Source organism: Grus americana, chromosome 30 (genome assembly GCF_028858705.1).
Source record: "Grus americana isolate bGruAme1 chromosome 30, bGruAme1.mat, whole genome shotgun sequence".
NCBI lineage: Eukaryota > Metazoa > Chordata > Aves > Gruiformes > Gruidae > Grus > Grus americana.
The window spans coordinates 1,241,560-1,249,872 of record NC_072881.1 but is presented as its reverse complement, the minus strand read 5'-3'; the positions used below and the strand labels follow the sequence as shown (position 1 = coordinate 1,249,872).

General features: G+C 42.1%; 1 long non-coding RNA gene across 1 annotated transcript; it reads right to left on the bottom strand.

Moving 5' to 3' along the window:
• Positions 1-3,969: 3,969 nt before the first annotated feature.
• Positions 3,970-6,697, bottom strand: LOC129197948 (uncharacterized). Its single transcript, XR_008574410.1, has 3 exons — positions 6,568-6,697; positions 5,035-5,122; positions 3,970-4,054 (listed from the first exon to the last, which is right to left on the bottom strand). It is a non-coding gene; the product is annotated as an uncharacterized LOC129197948 (long non-coding RNA).
• Between the last annotated feature and the right edge of the window lie 1,616 nt (positions 6,698-8,313).

The window sequence follows — 8,313 nt, the reverse complement described above, 5'->3', positions numbered from 1 at the left end:
CTTCCACACAGGTTCTCCCTCTAACTAAATTATCTTCAGTTTTAAGAAAATAATTGGTATTCTTCAAGATGAGTCTCAGATTTTCAGAGAGAGATTCTGGCTTCGGTTCAAGAACAAAAGAATTGCAGCTACGCAATCTCAGCACAACCTCCGGAATTACCTTATCAGTGACCACCAATACTGCATTTTAAAATACCTAACGGCTAATATAAAAAGTACAGTTTACACTCTCAATATTTGTTTTCTTTATACCCTCGGACTACCACAGCGATAATCACACTATTAATCTGTAATTACCACCAATCCAAACACCCTTGAAAGCATTATTCAGTAATGTGAGCAACAGCACTATTGATAAGTAAGAACTATCACTAACCATATACCAACCTGTTAGCTCTTTTGCAGCAAGAGCCTTCTGACTGAGCACTTCTAAATGAGTATCTCTGTCTGACAGGTGAAGACCGGCCCGAAAAATCTCTCTTACGTTGTCTTGGTTCTGTTGAAAGCAAAGAATTTAGAATAATGTTACAAACAAGGTTAAGAGAAAGCAGGATAGTGGAGGAGGTAGAAAATTTCAGGGGAAGTTTCAAGTGATTTGGGGGGGGGGGGGGATTTTTTTTTTTTTTTTTAAAAATCAGTGCACAGTAGAAGGGAAAAAACACACACTTGTGTTTTAAGGAGAACTGAAAGCCACAAGAGTAAGATTATCAAGTCTGCTTAATTACTATTCTTTCAAGGATACACAGGCCTTTTTTTTATTGAAAAACAACAACAAGTATGCCAAATGGCAAAGGAATATAACGTGCACAGGCTACATGCATTTAATAAAATTTACTTGCAGAATGAAGGTAAGAAATTTAAATAGAAGTTGAGTGGGTATATATTTCATTAAAAAAAATCGTCTATGCAAGGAATTAGGTCTGAAGAGAAACTGTGCATATAACCTACTTTCCAATGGAGCTTGATAGCGCTCAACGGTTTTCCTCTGTCGAAAGTCGTAACGCTTTCGAGTGTCTTCACCATCATCTTTCTCTTCATTTTCTTCTGATGAAACTACTGTACATTGACATAACGTTAAACTGTTTAAGTACTGTTGCAAATGATACTAAATTCAAAATGCAGTCCACAGATGCCTATAGGTTTTACTATTACCTTCATGTTAATGACGATAGATCTGAAAACTGGCAAAACCTTACGACCAATTTATGCAAGAGACATTCCAGAAATTACAAAACACAGAGGAGCGTACATATAGATACTGTTCTGTGCTCGCTGAAATTGCTGGGTGACTTCTCATCAGCCTTACTAACACCAATTCTGTCATCTTGCTTAGCTAAGATGCAGCTCCTATGAAAACCGCTATTTCAGAAAGTCATTTCTTGTTATTTTGAGAAAGCGTTTCAAGGAAATGTTTTTAATATTCTATAGTGGTAAGACTAAGCATGGTAAGCTAGCTCCAAGCCCTAGCTCTGCCACAGATTACGTGAGCAATAATGGGCAAGTCTCAGGTTTGAACTTCCCCAATCAGAAAATAATGTCAAATGCATACAGTTTATGCCACTAGCTTCTGCAAAGTAACTTCATGGTTTTTTCATGAAGGATGGTAAGAATGCAAAACCCAGAGTATAATTACCTAGCAGGTTCCTAGTAACACCCTCTCACATTAATAGCTACACACCGGGTAAGGAATGTACATGCTCTGTTCACCTCCCTGCTCACTAAAATTAAGTACGTTTGATTCCTTGGAAAGCACTAAGCTTTATTTCTTCCCCCTAAAATGTCACACTGCTTTCTGAATGCAAGATAAGTTACACACGATAACGTAGACAGCACATGGAAAAGTGAAAAATTATTTTGGCATCACTACTATCCCCAGTCCATGGTTCTCCAACACTCCTGTCACAAAGGCACGAGCTTTTCTGCTCCTCTAGCCCTTCCCCTTGTTCCACTCACTTTCTTTATACTAACACACCTTCCTCACTCCTTCTTGGCACACGTTTCATTCTAAAAGTATATTTTAGTTTTTTCCCAATTTAAAATTCCAGAGTTATCACTTTGACCACAAATGAACTGCCCCATACTCTTATTTCCCTTTCAACATACTATTTCTAATTACTTTCTACAAGTCTCTCCTGCCCAACACCTCGAGATCCACACACTTGAACCAAGCCATACAGTTCCTCCCTCTAGACTGCCCGTACCTTGTATTAAAGCTGCTCTTATTAAAGCCTTGACTTGATATTCTCCTAACTAGATCTCCAAATGAGTCAGCTGTCCTCCCTTACCAGTCAAATGTCCTCGGCACACTTGGTCGTTTCTTTTTGGTAATGCCTTGCTCTACCTGGGCTTCTTGAAGTCAGCCTCTCGCTGGACTCCTGCTGTGGCTCCAGGTGTTCTCTCACTGCTCTACGAGGAGGTCTGGTCACCGAGGTACGCACCCGGGAGCCACAGGCTAGGTCTGAACTAATGACAGGCTGAACAACAGGCCTAAAAACAGGCCACGGACTGTTCGCTGGCCTGATCGGGATTAGCAACAAGATCACCCCAGTGCTCATTAACACCTGGACATCTAGCTTGAACCTTTTTGTAGGTCTCCGTTGCCAGTCATTAAGTCGTACACAGGCCGTGTAACACATACAAGATAACGCCCGCGCTGGAGATTGCATAAATCCCCTCTCGTTCAAGTTCTGATAGTCTGATGGTCAGACAGGTGACCAGACGCAGGGCACAGGCAGTACTGACCAGCAAACTATTTACATGTGACTGGCCCGTTTTATCCCCTTGCCCCTCTATTTTCCTACTCTTGTTCCTCACAAAGTCACCGGAACGCCTCCCATGTTCCTGCCCTTAAGATCCCTTAAGTCCTGCGTGAACTGCTTTTCCCCTGCATCCCACAAAATGCCCCACTGCTGGGCAGTAACCCCCTAGTCCAAAAGGTGATATGCAGAGCTGCCCCCGATGAATCCTCCAGATAGGTTTCCCGCCCGGATGCTGGGGCTGAGAGCTCTGATGGGACGGACAGCCCTGGGAGAGGCCCAGACAGGGTGGCTGTTCCTCCTCGCTTTGATCTGGGTGTCTGCCATTGCACACCCACGCGCTCCTCCGGGCTTGTGCAGGTAGGGCTTTGATGGACTGATGGCCTTGGGAGTAGCCCGGCAGGGTGTTATGTGGGCTCCCCCTCCTGCCGCTGTCTCTCTGAGCGAGTGTGCAGAGGAGGTCTGTCACAAAACCTAACACTGATCAGCTCAACTACTGCTGCATCCTTTTCTATCCTTAAGTACAGTCTCGCCCCATTCTGTTCCATCCAGAAATCTCCTACAAGGATTGTTGGACTGACTGCCTTAATCACAACTATCCTTCTCCTTAAAACCTTAGAGGTTCTTCCCCCTCACTTCAAACAGAAAGTTAATATGGCCTTTTACAATTTCACCTTATTCCTCATCTTATTTCCCACTGAGTGCCGGGATGACAGCTCCTAATTACAGGCCCAGACAGCAGCTTCCACCGACTACCTGCTAAACACAAAAATGAACACCACTATCTTCTCCCCTGCTGATCGTCACACTCTGGAGGAGCTTTCCATACTCATCTGGCAGCCTGCCTGCCTTCCTGAAAATTCTTGCTGCACTGCTCAAAACCGTGAAAACTGTCATGCTCCTGCTGCAGCAAGATCACTCTTTCTCATTCTGAGGAATACTGTCCGTTTCTCTCTATTCCCACCCGTCCACAGCCATCTGTTGCCTTTTATCCTGTCAGCATTTTGGAAAAGCACTGGGTTTTTTTCCTCCGAATACCTGTTCTGAGCTCACTACAGTGCAGCTCTAGAGTCCGTGACTATGGCTTGTAATGTCAATAGCAACACAGATTCTTTTAACAGAAGAAAAATACTCAGTAGTTCAGCTCATCTCAATTGTTTAAGACAAGGCTCTTGGCTAGAGCATAGTAAAAAAAATTTAAACCAGAACTAACCTACAATGCCACCTTGATTATCAGCTATTTCTTTGTCAGCTCTTTGGATTTCTTTCTTTCCTTGTGCATACATATCGAGGTTCTCCTAAATAAAAGAAACAAGAAGGATCAGTCACAAACATGCAGAAAACCTGACATGGGCATATTTAGTGCCTATACAGTAACATTATCAAAGCACTCCATGTACACAAAAGATTAAATTAAGGTACGGGAGAACAGGAACATCATTCTGGCACCCAGGATTAATAACAAGAATTTCTGCTCTAAAATAGGGTTTTGTACATGTGATAGTTAAATACTTAAATACAAAACCGAGTGTATCAATTAATCACAGGTTAATAATCCAAGAACCCAGGAAAAAGCAATTTCTAGCAGATAAAAAAAACCCCCAAAACCCACATATGGGCATTTGAGACATGATGTACAAAGTACTATGGACAATTCTGGTTTCATGAAAAAAAAAAAAAAGTAATTTAGATCTAAGCAAAAACCTGTGAAAGCAGGCTATGAAGATGTTTAAAAAATGAAGTGCCTGTCATTCAAAAGGACAGTAGAACTTAATTTATTGAGCAAAACTAAGAGGAAATATGATTGCTGTATATAATTTTAACCTCAGTTCATCTAGGGACAGAGGACTTCTTAAGCTCACAGGCCAGGCTGGCACAAAACCAAACACAGATAAATCAGACATCGACGAATTCAGTTTTTAGTAAGATTTGCAGTGAAAACCCAAGCCCTGAAACAGCTGTTTGTAAACAGCCTCCATTCAAAAATCATAAGGCCATTCAGAAAGTGTAGTATAAGACATGTATTTCAGCACAGTACTGCTTTTTCATGTCTTCTGAAGATTTTTCCTCCACCCACCCTTAGAGTGTATCTATCTGTAGCGTGACCATAACAGTAAGATGTTAAACTATAATTAGAGAGCAAAACCAAATGTTATTGTAGACTACACTATTCTTTGGAATAAGTTATTTCAGCTAAATTAAAATCACAACTAAATAATTTCCCTATGTGGAATACACTACTTATACAAAAAGAGTAAAATAGATTAGTATCTCCTACATCGTGGAACACCCCAAGGTCTTCCATCATTCGCCGTCTACGCATCTTCTCCATGTCATCCATTTTTTGCAAGACTGCTTCTGCAGTACTACGACAAAAAGTTGACATGTAAGAACAAAGATAGGCAAGTACAAACAAAAATATTTAAAACAGTACACATAATCAGCATGACATTTTAATAGAGTATGCACAAAGTAAGAGTCGTTGACGCTTAACCAACTTTTTTAACACTACTTAAAAATCAGGTCAAATGTTTACTTTTTTAGAGAGAGAGTTAAGAACAAGCGATTGAGGATTTGCAGACACTGTTTTCGGGTTTATTTTCCCCTCTCACTGAACACAGTAAAAAAAAAAAAAAAAAAAGAATCTAATTTAGTAGGAAAAAAGAATTCTAAAGATCATAGTAATGTAACAGAAAGAAATTATAGCGGTTTTTAATAGCGCTTCAGTTGCTCTGCATGATAGCATTAAGTCATGTTTAGTTCACAGCCTTCCTCAGACAACAGGTTGCTTATTCTTCTCTTAACTGTAATTTAAGTTTCATGTTGATTTCCCATGACTGTATATGCTGGAAAAAACCCCATCCCGCTCCTGTTCCAGTTCACAAACTTTTCAGAAAACAAGGTCAATTTGGGCTTCACAAAGGTCATTAAGCCATGGACAGACAGGCAGAAACACTAGGACTACGTCACTTTGGCTGTATCCAACTTTCCTCAGTATCTCAACTCAACCGAGCATTACACAAATATTCATAAGCATGCAAGAAAAGTTAATTAAAAATGAAGGCGCTTCTGATGCTAAGAAAATCGATTTAGAGGGCAAGTTAAATCTACTGAAAGTCACACCGTAAAGTGAGTGTTTTGGTTCACAAGACAACACATAAACCCACCCAGCCCGGACATAGAAGGTGCTCTAGTATGAAGATCTCTCTGCAGCTGGCAATCACAAAATGAAGACACCGGGGGCCAATTTAAACATTGGCTGTGCCCAAACTCTTTACACGTGAAGCACTTCCCAAATACATCCTCACACACACACACACACACTCTCCAACCTGGAAGTCTTAAACGGCCACAAGCATCTATTTCCAAAAGACTCGGGTTAAACAGCTTGGCTGCGAAGGACAAAGGCCCACACGTTACCTAAATCACTGTATTAACAATAATTACAGGACATACTGGCACAGGCAGAGGCAGAGGCAGAGGCAGAGGAGGACACCCTACCTGACCAACAGCAATGGAATGTTAGCAGAGGTTGCTTAACAACATCCTGCAAGTTCCGAGCCGTGCGACCCTGGTGGGACTCTGCAGTGGAGGGCACCTGAGCCCAGCAGTTATCACAAGGCCATATCCTATATGTAGTCTCAGCCTAACCACTGAATACATTTAGCTCTTGCTACCAGGAACAGCAATACCTTTTTCTGTTGTCAAAAGAAGGAGAAAGGTGCTAGCTGACACTATGCCATAGCACAAAGGCTTGCTAGTAAGGCTCATTTTAGTAGCTTTGCAAGATGATGACAAAAATCTCACTCACTTTGTTATAAGTTTGTCAAATAAAACAGATTGATTTGTAGTGGTGTAATGGCTTTGTCAAAGCCTGCAGCTTTGGCGGACCTCCAAATCCCCATTTTCTTCATGGACTTGTTCTGCAGCTTTTGCATCAGCTCTAGTCTTCAGTGTCCTGTTGACTAAAATACGTTAATGGATGAAATATTTTGAGACAGAACATATGTTATTCCCTTTATTTCACCATTATTCTAGTAAAACGTAAAAAAAATCTGCCGTGGATTTTTTCTTTAAATACTGAATTAGAAGTTATTGTCACGACCACAGCATTCAACTTAAATGACTTATGTTAAAAGCACGACTTGTATAGCAACTTTTTATTAGTCTAGAAAGCCAGGCTGATGAAAACAAACACGCAGTTTTTGTTTCATGCAGGAGGCAAGTTTATTCCAGTTACTTCTTTCTGGAAAAGTGAAAACAACGAACAGGTCTCTCTAAGGTGTTTTCACTCCATTCATGTAAAATTGTATCTGATAGTTTGGTTTTTTAAAAAATGTTTATATGGGAAGTCTCTTCTTAAGATGCATAGTTTTAGTACACTGTTTAAGCATACATCACTTTCATTTTCTGCATCATGACACAAAAGCTCTAGAAGATAAGAAATGTCTCCAGATAAACGCCCCAGTATCAAAGAGCTCAAACACTTGCTGCTTTAAAACAACATCTGCCCAGTACTTACCACGCAGCAGCCTTTGCCACAGGTTCGTTACTTGCACTATGTCCTGGGTTTGCATGGCAAAGTTTTGGTAGCGGGGCAGGGCTACAGGGGGACCCGCGCTGGAGCTGTCTATTCCTGAAGGACTGCACCCCGTGGAAGGGACCCACGCTGGAGCAGTTCGTGAAGGACTGTGCCCCGTGGGAAGGACTCGTGTTGGAGACGGTGGTGGAGGACTGTCTCCCATAGGAGGGACCCCACGCTGGATCAGGGGAAGAGTGTGAGGAGTACTCCCTCTAAGGAGGAAGGAGTGGCAGAGACATGTGAGGAACTGATCACAACCCCCATTCCCCGTCCCCCTGTGCCGCTGGTGGGGGGAAAGGAGGGAGAGAAATCAGGAGTGAAATTGAGCCTGGGAAGAAAGCGGGGGGTCATGGGCGGGGGGGAAGGTGTTTTAAGATTTGGGTTTATTTCTCCTTACTTAACACTGATTTGATTGGTAAGAAATTAATTTTCCCAAGTTGAGTCTGTTTTGCCCATGACTGTAATTGGTGAGTGATCTCTCCCTGTCCTTATCTCAACCCACAAGCCTTTCATTCTATTCATCCAGCGGAGGACGGACAATGATAGAGCGGCTTTGGTGGGCACCTGCCCTCCAGCCAGGGTCAAGCCACCACACACTGTCATTAAAATAATTAAGAGAGGTCAATGAGAAAGTAGAGCACAATTAGAACCTGAATAACTACAGACAAAGTGCATTTCAGGCCCCTTCCCGTGTTCAGCCTGCGCCTGGCAGGATTCTGCCGGCAAATAACAGATTTTCCCAGCTGCCAGCAAGCAGCTTCACGGCACCAAGCCTGTTCGTGTGCTCCGCGCCACAATTCGGTTCCAAGGTAAATCGCTGAACTTCAGGGACACCTTCCTCATGTCTGTGGGTTTGTGCTTCTCATGACTGAATTACTTTTTAACTCACATAGAATACGGCAATATTCCCTCCTATTTGCAAGAACGATTGATTTTCAATCAATTTGTGTCCTGCAGACTCCAGAAAATCCATGT